This window comes from Drosophila guanche, unplaced genomic scaffold (assembly GCF_900245975.1).
Source record: "Drosophila guanche unplaced genomic scaffold, DGUA_6, whole genome shotgun sequence".
NCBI lineage: Eukaryota > Metazoa > Arthropoda > Insecta > Diptera > Drosophilidae > Drosophila > Drosophila guanche.
This window is the reverse complement of record NW_022995744.1, coordinates 1,267,413-1,279,642: the sequence shown is the minus strand read 5'-3', so window position 1 is coordinate 1,279,642 and position 12,230 is coordinate 1,267,413. Positions and strand designations below refer to the sequence as shown.

At 39.3% G+C, this 12,230-nt stretch overlaps 1 protein-coding gene across 6 annotated transcripts in view; it reads right to left on the bottom strand.

Annotated features, from left to right (window-relative positions):
• LOC117580345 overlaps positions 1–12,230 on the bottom strand; it is a 100,960-nt gene that overhangs the window by 10,210 nt on the left and 78,520 nt on the right. Inside the window, exon 1 of one of the 6 annotated variants that reach the window (XM_034266856.1) lies at positions 4,857–5,006. The exons of the other annotated variants lie outside the window; for them this stretch is intronic. The gene's annotated coding sequence lies outside the window, so the exon portion shown is untranslated. Of the gene's footprint in view, positions 1–4,856; positions 5,007–12,230 lie in introns of those variants that run through there. 6 annotated transcript variants of the gene reach the window in all.

Sequence of the window (12,230 nt, the reverse complement as noted above, 5' to 3'; positions counted from 1 at the left end):
AAGAGAGGCTCATCGTGACACAGCGTGAGAGAGATGCCGTGTGTGCCGCTGCATAAATATCGAGCTAAAGTGCCACAGAGCCAGGCCTCCAGAAAATATGGGGTGGGTAGCAATCACTGTCTGAGATCTGATCGCAGCTGCCACACACGTTGCACACACACGCATACACAGCATGGCTTTCGAAGAGCTTACGGCAAACTTGACTTGACGCATTTTTTGTTGTTCTTTCATTACGCGAAAAAATGCGTGAGAGGTGGTGGGGCTGAGGGGAGGGAGTGGATGTGTACAGTTTATTCGATCCTCTGGAATAATTTTGCATTTTGATCTATAAACGAACGGGAAGGTACAATTATATTTTTATTAATGTGATGGAAAACGAGTCAGTCAGCTTACAGTAGTTACTTTTTATCAACTTTTTAACTAATCACGAATTCTATGCTGTGATGTCTAAGAATCTATTCTAACCCTAGCAAAGCCTATACACATATGTATGTATGTATGTACATATGATAGGTTATTAGAGTAGACATTTTAACATAGTAACGTTTTGCTATGGTATACGTCTAGTATCTGGTATCTTTCCATGGAATCGAAATCACAAATATTATGTAACAGTTCTAAATACATCCGGAACTGATTCCAGGAAACACACTAAACTTTTTTCCAAAGCTTGCCCGACGAAAAACTTCACACGGCCATTTCTTTTTAAACATATTATATGTAATCATAAAACAAGTACGAACGTTTATGAGACAATTCGCACGCGTCACAACTTTTATACTCGGTACTGTCAGAATATATTTATGTACATACATATATACCCATGTACATATATTTAATATGTACATACAAATGTAGGTAAAGTACAATACATGCATAAGTACTATATATTTAACCAAATTTTTTCGAATTTTACATTTTTGTCTACATCTTTCATCTACATTTACATCACTTCTCCCGGCAACATGTACTTTAAGCTCACAACCCTCCCCCAGAGACGCACACTGCATGAGGCAGAGTGTGCCAGCGAGAAAGAATGAGCAACAGAAAACAAGCATAAGAAAAGCTTCTGGACGGGTTGGGGGTTTGCCACTGCAAATTAATTTATTAATTTTGGCCATAATAATGATCCAATCTAATCCCAATTCGGTGATCTGATAGATATGGCCACAAATACAATATAAATAGGGTATATTTACTCTTCGTGTACGCGGTATAAAAACGCATTCAAACAAGACCAAAAAATTACGGAAGCAACAAATTGGCGTCAAGAAAGATTTTTGTCTCTGTTTTCTGGGCTTTAATTTTTTATGGGTGACATTTGGTGAGCGCTGAAATGTTCTTTGCTGCTGGTTGTTACCTAACATAGGATGGGACTAAAGTTTCAGTTGGTTTTGCTTTTTATTGTGGAGATGATGAGTTGGTACTTCTAAAAACCCCCTACTGGCATGGCATACACTAAAACAGAGCAGAGCAGAGCTAAGGAGAGTTTATACATACATACATGCGGAACCGACGCTTCGCGTCTCGTCGGCAGGGAGATCTTTGATCTTTACGTTCCGAGCCTCACTGGTAATTTGTGTGTTTTGGCATTTCAGATATGCTGCAAATGCAATCGGAACAATTAAATGTTTTGCAAAGCAATGGAATGGCCAACATGGGTTAATTACTTATGCCTCAGTGACTCGAAGTCGGGACAGTGCTATGAGGAGGGAGGGTCTGCTAAGAGAAAGGCACGCTCCGGAGCACATTTTAAGTGGCCGCAGAAGAAGTAGAAGATGAAAAGGTTCAAAGCTATTAAAAGTGTTTCTGTTTCTGGTTCTGTTTTCTCCCCCAAAGTGCACTCGATTGTGGGTTGAACTGCCACCTGTCGGAGGTCTGGGCTCTCTGTGGTGTGATCTTTATCGAGAAGCAGGGCCACCTGAAGCTCGTTTGCTAGTTCTGAGGATTTCCATTCGAGTGAGTTTTGGATATGTATACGATGGATACGAACATTTTCCAAAAGCAAACCCAAAGGTGAGACTCATCCATTGTGATGCGAGTGCGATTGTTTTCTTATCAATTAAAGCGTGACCTTTGTTGTGGTTTTATCTGTATCGGTTTTATCGCCAGGGAATTAGTTCGGCCAGACTTTGAAGACTAAAACCATCTTCCAAAACTATTTTTATACTCTGTGTGGATGTGCGACTGGGTTGTCTAAAACCAGTATAATTAGTTTGAGAAATCTTCAGTTGAACTCAACCTCAGCCAGTGTAGGTTAATTTTTAGGCCGAACAATTAATGAAAATGAACGCTGCTAGCGAATAAATTGAGCTCTATCTCTATGGGCAAAAATTAGTTATGACTCTATAACAATATCAATTAGGTAACCGGCGCAGAATTATCTGTGAGCCTCTTTTTCTGATTTTGGGCGCGAAGAAGCAAGCAAGCAAACCTTAAACTGAGTCAGAAATTGCTTTTAGCTTCTCTAAAAATATATATTTTCAAGTACAGTACAATCTTTTATTGGCTGCCAGTGCCATTCCTCGCGCGCAGCTGTCTACAGGTGTCCGAAATATTTATGAACATAGTATGTACATACATATATGTATATGTCTACTTGTATGTACCGGTCGATTTATTCAACTGTCTACAGGTGTCCGAAATATTTATGAACATAGTATGTACATACATATATGTATATGTCTACTTGTATGTACCGGTCGATTTATTCAAGTGTCAGCTTCTGACACGCTGATGGCTTTGAATTCGTATATTTTATTGTATTTTTAAAAGAGGAAAAGTGTTTATTATTAAGAGCGGGAAGTAAGCTCAGCCAGTGCTGTTAAATGTATCTGATGGATACAGAGCGTGTCACACGGGGGGTAAACAGCTATGTAGCAAGAGCAAGATACACATGAAAACTCAATACTGAAAAAAATAAAAAAACTAAATTTTTTTGAATAAAGAAAGTCAAGACAGAAATCGCCTGACCCCTTTTGCTCAATATATCTGAACATCAGGAACATATGCGAGCTTAAGTAGTGTTTAAATACACACATTTGCATGTATTAATGTAAGTAATTACATGTGTACATATGTGCAATACGATTTTATATGTATGTATGTCATGCCAGACCTTTGAAGTGATACAGATTTCGTTACGGTTAGCGCTTTAACAGTGCCAAACACAAAATGGCCCAGAAAAATAAGTTCAAAAATTGTACATGAAAAAGACAAAGAAGAAAACCTTATTTGATTTTGTATTTGGGATTGGTATTTCCTTTCCTCTCTATCCCTTGCTTCCACATTCTCTTTTTCCCTTTTGTGGTCGAAATTCTCTTTAATACGAGCTATGAATTTTTCGTTGACATTTGCAAATTCTTGTCACAAAATGTAAAAAAATCGAAAGCCGTTGTTTCAGGCGAATTTAAACTATTTGTTGCGCCCTATTTTTTTGGTTTGCATCAATTTTGATTTTATTGCCGTACTGCTGGGCTTGCATTTAAAGAAGCGTCAAGTTCCGTGCCTGTTCCTCTCCCTGCCTCTATCCACCACGGTTTGGGCCAAAAACTGAATGAAAGCCGGCAGCTGACAGGCAGTCAAGTGGGTAAGCGAGTCATGTGTACATACATATGTACATATGTATGTATATCCTGCATTTTACGAGTAAATTCGCGCATATTTAACATAGAAAATCGTATCAAATATTTATGATAGTTCCCCCGACCACCATTCCATTCCATGCAACACTCGAGTAATCGAAATCCGTTTAAAATCGAGTTCAAATGAAAGTTGTTCAATTTGGTGTAAAAATTTTGTTTTTTTCCAAAATTATCCATAGAAAGAACATTTACTCGGTACCGATGAACATTTTTCACAAATGAGGGAAGAAAGAAAGGTGCAAAGTGTGGGTGGGAGAGGGATGGTAAAGGGAAAGGGAAGAGAGGCAAAATGATCACCATGTAAAAAAGTCGAGGTTAATTTTGTCATAATCACAGAGAAAAATATGGAAATTTTTGACAAAGAAATCAAAAATATGAAAACGAAGGGGTAATTTCAGCTGGAGAATCTGTACAGAAGTTATATAGAAGTCGTATACAGTTATAACTTCTTATGGACGAGTTATATTAGTTACGAAATCAGCATATGAACAATAGAAAGAATAATCGTTTAAAGGATTTTCGGGTTTCTTGAGTCTTAAATATTGTCTTTTACTTCCAGAGTCTCTCTTTTCTGCACAGCTATTCTATAACTTCACTTGCCTTTCTCTTTAGATTTTTATCTGCACTTTCGTTTTTGAATCAACCCCACAGACTCATGCTACGCGTGTGTATAAGAATTTTTGTGAAAATATTTAAACAGTTTGCTCTCTGTTTGCCATCCCAGGGAGTACGAGTATTATTTTATTTTATCTTCATTTATGGGCCATGTTAAAATGTGTCTGCCACGCTTTTTGGATTGTCATTTAAAGGCGATCAATTTCGCAACTGTCGGCGGAACTTTTTTATGCTAATTTGTTGTATTATGAGTGTGTTTAAAATAAATTTCACTTTTGCTAAACCAGCAGTCATAAACGGCAGCAATTTGCATTGGAACAACAAAAATACGATGAGAAATGCCTGCAGATAATCGTTACGTTCGATTGCTCGCTCAAAAGTGTAACGGAAATGCCCGAATATTAAAACCAGAAATACAAAATACACAACAATTAATTGTTAACAGCTTGCAAATTGCAATTAATTCAACGTTCGGTTTCGATTTGAGCGTAACTTTGCATTAATTATGACGAAACGTGAATGAACTTGCTGCGACCACAGCAACAGTTATAATTTCACACACACATCACACATGCTCGCGCACAGAACGAAACTCACGATCACACACTCAGCGTCGGCAGATGCAGCTCTCTGTGCAGCGTGGGAGAGGAAGAGCAACACAAAGTCAAGTTTACAATGAGCGCCACAATGCGCTCTGCTTTGCTCCCGAAAAACTGTTGTGAGCGCGACGAGCATTGAAATGGAATTGAATGAGAGGGCTAACTTGAGACGTCTGCGCAGCGCAGCTCAGAGCCGAGGCGGCCCGATCGCTCGGCCTCCAACTCGTAGGTTACCTGACGAGCAGCTGATCAACCGGCCGATACGGCGACTGCGACGCAGACATGGACTTTAACCGTAGCAGCGCTGCGTGCAATTCTCTTGCTGCTCATCTTCTTATTGTAGCTGTGGGGCTTTTTAATGGTCTGGGCGTCGGGCGATGATTATCAGTAGGTTAACTTCATTATGAGCAGCATGTGGTGACCAGCATCCCCCACCTCCCCCACCGCTACACATTGTGATTGCATTTACAAGCTTTACAAAATTTCGATTAGAATTTTTTTGGGAATTAATCTCGTTTAATTAAGTCCATTCAACTTGAAACGGGCTACTAAGAGCGAGAGGCCGATATTTAAGAGTGGGAGTGGGAGAGAGCCGGAGAGCTATAGAAGGAGAGTACTTTGTTAAAATGGATGAGTCGGTGTTTCAAAGAGTTATCTATGGGACGAAAAAATGTCGAAACAGTCGGAAAAATATTTGCATGTGTGCCCCTTTGGCGTTTTTAAATGAATTTACGACATAAACATAAACATTCATACATATTAAGAATTTATTTTTCTTCCCTTTAATTATGTAACAATTCAGTCAATTGTTTTGTTTTTTTCTGAAAATGTGGTGGCTAGAAAGTTGGGGGAATGCCCATGCACAGAATAAGATGGCTTTCTAGATTCTGTGCCAAGTGCCCATAAATCAGTGCGGAATTGAATGGGAGTGGAGCATGCCCTTAAGAAGGCCTTAGTCTCACGGATAGCCTCACGTAACTTTAGGGAAAAGAAATCAAATTATATAATCAACTGATAATTTTCAGTGGAAAGCTATCCACGATCCTTTCCATCATATTCCTTCTCGTTCAATTGACTAATCCAAGATATTCGGGAAGTTATCAGCACCATTACAATTTCCATGTCCATTGCGGATATACAAAATATTTCCTCTCCCTTCGTAGTCTCTCCGCATTTTTTTCGCCAAATCAACCCGGAAAATTGCCAGCCGAATGTGATTTTAATGCAAGCTCGTGTGGTTTTTATTTGTGTTGTCTCCCTGTCCCTCACTCTGTCTATGAAATTCTAGATATTGTTCAAAGTGGCCAACAGACCCAACAGACTTTAAGTGCCAATAAAAAAACAACAAAATGGAAATAAAAAGTTCTCCAATTGCTTTTGCCTTTGGAGGTGTTTAACGTTGTTTTGGACACGCTCCACGGTCTCTTTTTCGTTGTGGCAATTTTTTAAATACGATGATTAATCGATAACCGTCGCGTCAGCCCATTGTACAGCCCAAATGCCGACCGCCCGACAGACCAACTGAAAAACAACACTCAAATCGATCCACAAAAACCTTAAGCTCGTGATTGCATGTGATTAGAATTTTTAATAAGCCATCTCCCAAGTCTCCAACTTCGAGAGAGACTGGTCTGCCCATACGAAATTCTTGGATAAAGATCTCTTACTTGGTGGCGATGATGATGATGATGATGCTGATGCCTGGTGGGGGCCGAATTTTCACTCGCTATAGTAACCAGAAAAAAAACCGAAAGTGTAGGAAACTTTCACTCTGGTTTTGGATTCCTAGAGAATATTGCATAACAGCGACAAAACCTTTGACTCATTCACGACCTTTGGGGAATCGGAATCTTCAAGAAGACGAAAAACTTTCTTTATTTTCTGTCCATGACAGAAACTCTTCCCCAGAGAATATTTCCATTCCAATTGTAATTTATCATTAGGAATGTAGGAACTGTATTTTAATACCCCCCGGTACTCGAAGAGTAAATAGGGTATATGGTATTTGTGCTCGAAAGTGGGTGCTAGTAACGCACAGAAGAAAACGTTTCCGACCACATAAGGTATTTATATTCTTGATCAGCATCAATAGCCAAGTCGATAGAGCCATGTCTGTCCGTCCGTCTGTCCGTATGTCCGTCTGTCCGTCTTGTTAGCCGGCTAGTTCTTAGAGACTATAATTGCTGGAGCCACTAAATTGCAACCAGGCGGCTGGGATATACCACTATTACAAGTGTATTTCAAAATTTCCCCCCACTCATTTCTGCCTCCACAAAGGGCGAAAATCAGCTGTATCCACAATTTTAAAGATAAGAGAAAATTAAAAATGCAACTCCGTAGTAAATGACCTTATCTATCAGATCACCAAATTGGGAAATTAATTTCCAGTGGCTACCCCGTCCAGCAGCTTTGCTTAGGCTTGCCTGTTGTTGTCATACGTTCTCGCTCGCACACTCTGCCTCATGCAGTGTGCGTCACGAGTGTGGCGAGTTTGGCTAGCTAAAAGGGCGTTTTGGTCTGAGAAGTGATGTAGATGTAGATGACAGATGTAGAAAAAATGTAAAATTCGGATGTAAAATTAGGTTAAATACGTATTTATTTACATATGTATGTATCACATTATGGCTATGCAATGTTATTCTTAGGTGACGCGTACGAAGCGCCTCACAAACGTCTCTACTCGTTTTTGCTTTTTTTCATTTTAAAATGACATTGTGATTGACGCTCTGTTCCCCTAAGCCACACCCAACCTCAGTTTCTCAGGTCTCGGTTTCCCATTTATTTCTCTGTTTGGGAGCCACTTTGGCTAATGAAACAAATGTGTGTACTGCGAAGCATTTTGTTCGTAAACATCTTATCCAATCCTCCCAATAAAGAGGCGGAAGACACTCGTACATTACAATCAACTAAAAATCTGGCGCCAGAGCATCGCCTGGCAAAACAAATCAATCAAGTATCGGAAAATGGTGGACATTGTAAGATGTGTCACATGCCCATACCCTGTCCCTGTTTCGATTTTCTCCGCTCTCTTAGATTCCCTGCAAATCGCAGATCATATGGAAATGTGTGCATCGAAGCTTTTGTCACCCTCGTAGCCAGTGAGCATATGCTTACACCTGTCCAACTATCTTCTGGTAAGTATATTAGCAAAGTTTACTACAAACGGTAGCCCATCTGAGTTGAGGCGATAATGAGGGTATCATTGCCAAATTTACCGGACAAGTTCGCTGCATGGGATTCTCCAAGAAAAACTATAAATTAATTATCCTATTTATCTGCATCGCATATGATTTTATTTGTACTATGATTTCTCAGGCAGGGATTGATGTTACCAGAGCAAAGTGGGATAGGAGAGTGGATCTTATCCGATTTGATCGAACCACATGAACCAGCCAAAAGCCTCGCACTAACAATGCTGCACTTGACAGTTGCTGGCAAATTTATTGTTGTGATGTGTCAATAAAACAGACCCAAATAAGGAATCAAGTGCCCAACGTGGACAATCACGTGCACGACAATAAATATAAATATATTTACCCATTAAGAGCGGAGACTGTTTGCGGGTAGGAGCAGTACGATGTGGGAGCTCTTTAAGCCTATATTCGAAACATTAGATTTCCATTTCCACATCTACCAATAAACATAAACAATCGATTCGATGGGTCTATAAAAATCAATTGAAAAGTACTAAAACTTTAATTCCATTTACGAGTATTCTCAGAACCGAAAGAGAGACGTTAAACCCATAAAAATATTAATACATTTTCCACAAAATTGATACATAAATTTAAAAAAGTTGGATCACCTTAAAAATAGTTTATTATTAGATAAAGAATAAATAACACTACTCGACATGATTTTGCCGCTTCGATCCAGACCAACGTTTTATAAAAGATATGGGGCTTAGAAGTGGTTTGATAATAATTATTTTTTATGACAAAACTTTAAAGCATTTTTTTTAAGAATTTTTAAAACCGTTTTTTTTTGTAACGATTTTAAATAGAAGTAGAAAAGTTATATATTGTGTTCTCTATTTTTATGCATTACAGGTGCATTAATTGGGCGTCGTTTAAGAGACGAATGAGCTAAAATTGTTTAACCAATGACTTTTTATCGCTCCATCCCCTTCCTGGCTCCTTACACCCTCTGCGGTAGTTCTCTTTACAGAATTACATTGGTTGATGATCTAGGTGTTAAACTAGACCCCAAGTTAAAGTTTTCTAAACACATTTCTACCATGGTAAATAAAGCCATGGGTGTGCTTGGGTTTATAAAGAGGTGGTCAAAGGAATTTGATGACCCCTATATAACGAAGACGCTCTGTATCTCGCTTCTTCGTCCGATTTTAGAATAAGGCTCATGTGTATGATGCCCTTAGTATAACATACATCAGGACCGTATTGAATCAGTGCAGAAAAACTTTTTGCCCTGCGTGGCCTTAACTGGGATGCAACTGTGAGACTACCATCCTACCGTAGTAGACATCTTTTAATAAATCTTCCATCCTTAGTTAGTCGTAGAAAAATGCTTGGTGTAATTTTTATGCACAACGTGATCAAGGGGGATGTAGACAGCCCTGACTTTTTGAGCCGCGTAAACTTTACGATTCCCATTAGACCCTCTAGAAACTATATTCCTTTGTTCCTTACACTGTGCAGATCGAATTATGCCTTGCACGAACCCTTTAGGGTTTAATGCTCGGATTATAATTCCGTCTATCACATTATATCCTCGACTAACTCCCTTCCTCTTCATAAATCTCTTAAACTAGCCTACCTCTCCCGTAGCTTGTTTCATTTTGGGTATTGATGTTCGCGACTGGGTTGGTTCAATAGGTTGGTTCACTCCTGGACCTGATGAATTAGCTAAGCTTTGTACTGTACACTTTCGTCAGATATTTGTTATAATTCTGGCACAATTTTCGAATTATTTTAAGCGTATAAGTAGCTTCGGTTGCTTGTCTAGTTTCCTACTTGATTTGACCTTTACAGTGAAGCTTGCCAGCAGCAATTGACCAAGTTCACATAGCTGCCATTTTGGCTTGGAGATCTTGTATTAGAAAGTAAACAAAACTGGATTTGGGCTATGGACGAGGGCGTAGCCGTGGCTAGGACACACCTAAAAGACAACAGACTTGTCAGATGGTTAGGAGGAGGTGGAATGCTATGGCTGGGCCCTCAGTCTTGGGCTGGGTTTCGTTAGGACCTTTTGGCAATTATTTTTGGCCAACTAGCGACATTTGTTGTTGCCGTTTGCCGTTTTGATTTTGTTTTTGTTCTCTCGTTTTATTTTTTAATTAATATGACTTGTCTTTTTTAGGATTTTATTGGCTGATGCAGTGTATCTTTAAAGCTATTTCCTTTAATTAACCGGAACATGTTTCTTTCGACTCGGTTTTGATGCATTTGACATTTTGGTGGTGCAGAGATTGGATTCGATTTCATTTCGATTGGAATTGACGCACTGGAATTGGGTTCGGCTGAGACTGAATATCAGTAAAAAATTAGGTGTGGGAGTACTCGTTTTTTTTCTACCTTCTAAATTTTTACCTATTCTCGATACGTATTTGTAAGTACATATGTATATGCATACGATGCCTCTCTCTGATTAAAAAATTGGGGGGAAAGAGAAATATTTAATTTAACTTCTGAGTTTGAATGAGTGATTGTTTGGGTTTGGACTATCAATAAATACGATTTAACGAGAATTTCATTCTAGTTGTTGACTTTCAATTATCTAAATTAAAAAATTCCTTTGCCATGTTACCCGCACTCCATATAATTTATATTATTTTGCACTTTTTGCTGTTCGTCGCAGTTTGCCCATTTTTTACACTCCAAACACACATTTCACGGCAGTTGATTGGTTTTGCTAGCAAGTTTGCAGACGATCCAGAGCACGTACTCACATGCCGAGATACAGAAACTTGTACTCTGAAAACTCTGTTGCCAAATTGGCTTGTAAGTCGCTGGTGGAACATGTTCCGATACTTCTCTGGAATTTTATCAATGAGACGTTATCGCTATTTTTATCGCTCAAGAGTTTAGTTCACTTTTGGGCGGCCTTGAGCGGAATTGGATTTGTCATCAATATCATGTCTTTTTCATGCAATGTGATTGACATTCAATCAGGGTTGATGCCAAACTCCCAGCTAAATAAGATTTGGATAAAGTTATTAAAGTGAATGCTGTTAAGTGGAACTTCAAAAAGCTTCCTGCGATCAAAGGAACGACTGGCCTATTGCTGGAGTTCCACCAAGGCAAAGGTTTCATCATCATCTGATGACCTACCCATTACCTCACCCAAGTGGCATCGGCATTAAAGGTGAGAAAGGTGACGTTTTTCTGAATGATACGAGTACTAGAGAAAAAAAAATCGAGTGAATTGACATATAAATAAAACCAAACCGCAGCGGGGCCTCACACAGCGCCTGGGCAGGGATCCCATGGTCTCAGCCTTAGGCCATCAACAATTTGGAGGCTCATAAATTATATTTTTGACTAATTTCTTAGCGCCAACAGTCGGGGATAGTGGGTATACAAAATTTAGCATAAAAACTGCATAATTTACCGGTGTCAGCTTTGAGTGCTGTATGGATCCTGTTAGGGTAATAAAAACCATGCCATTCAAGTGGATGAGTGCGACTTGGAAGTGCGGTGTGCGGAGTTGTGGATGCTAATGCAGAAACATTTTCACCGAAGCTCTGGTGTTGGGTCACGATTTATAATCATTTGACAAAAAGGGAACAACAAGAGGCAGAGCGACATCAAAGCAGAAGAAGGAGCCAATGGGAGAGTGATATAGAGAGATTGCAGAGAGGGCATACAGGTCGGCCCCCACTCTAGCTGTAAACGGTATTTTTGGCTTTTCGCTTTCCTCTTTTTTTCGGTGAGCTACTCTCGGGGCGGTCTTTCAAAGGGAACTGCAGAAAGAGCTGGTGGGACACCCCTCCCCTCGTGTAACCACCGACACTTGACGTGTTATTGAAACATTTTATTAGACTTGACAATGAACTTTTGAGCCTCACCGGCCTGGGGTGGGTAGGGGTAGCGGTTGGGGTAAAGTCCAAGCAAAAACATTTACATGGCGTGTTCCTCAAGCAATACTAGCAATACTAGAGGTGACAGGAAAAGAAAAACTCCGCAACAAAGTGAAGACCTAACTTTCACATTGGAAAAACACGAATATTTATGTGAATTTTCCATTCAGTCAACGAAAATAGTTCTTACAGTTTAAGGTTAAAAATAGTTATCAATAGTTTTGATAACCATTGTGAACGTATAAATATATAAATGCATATGTACATACATATGTATGTATGCATGTCTAAACATGTACATACATAGGTAGGTATGTATAAATTCACAATGGT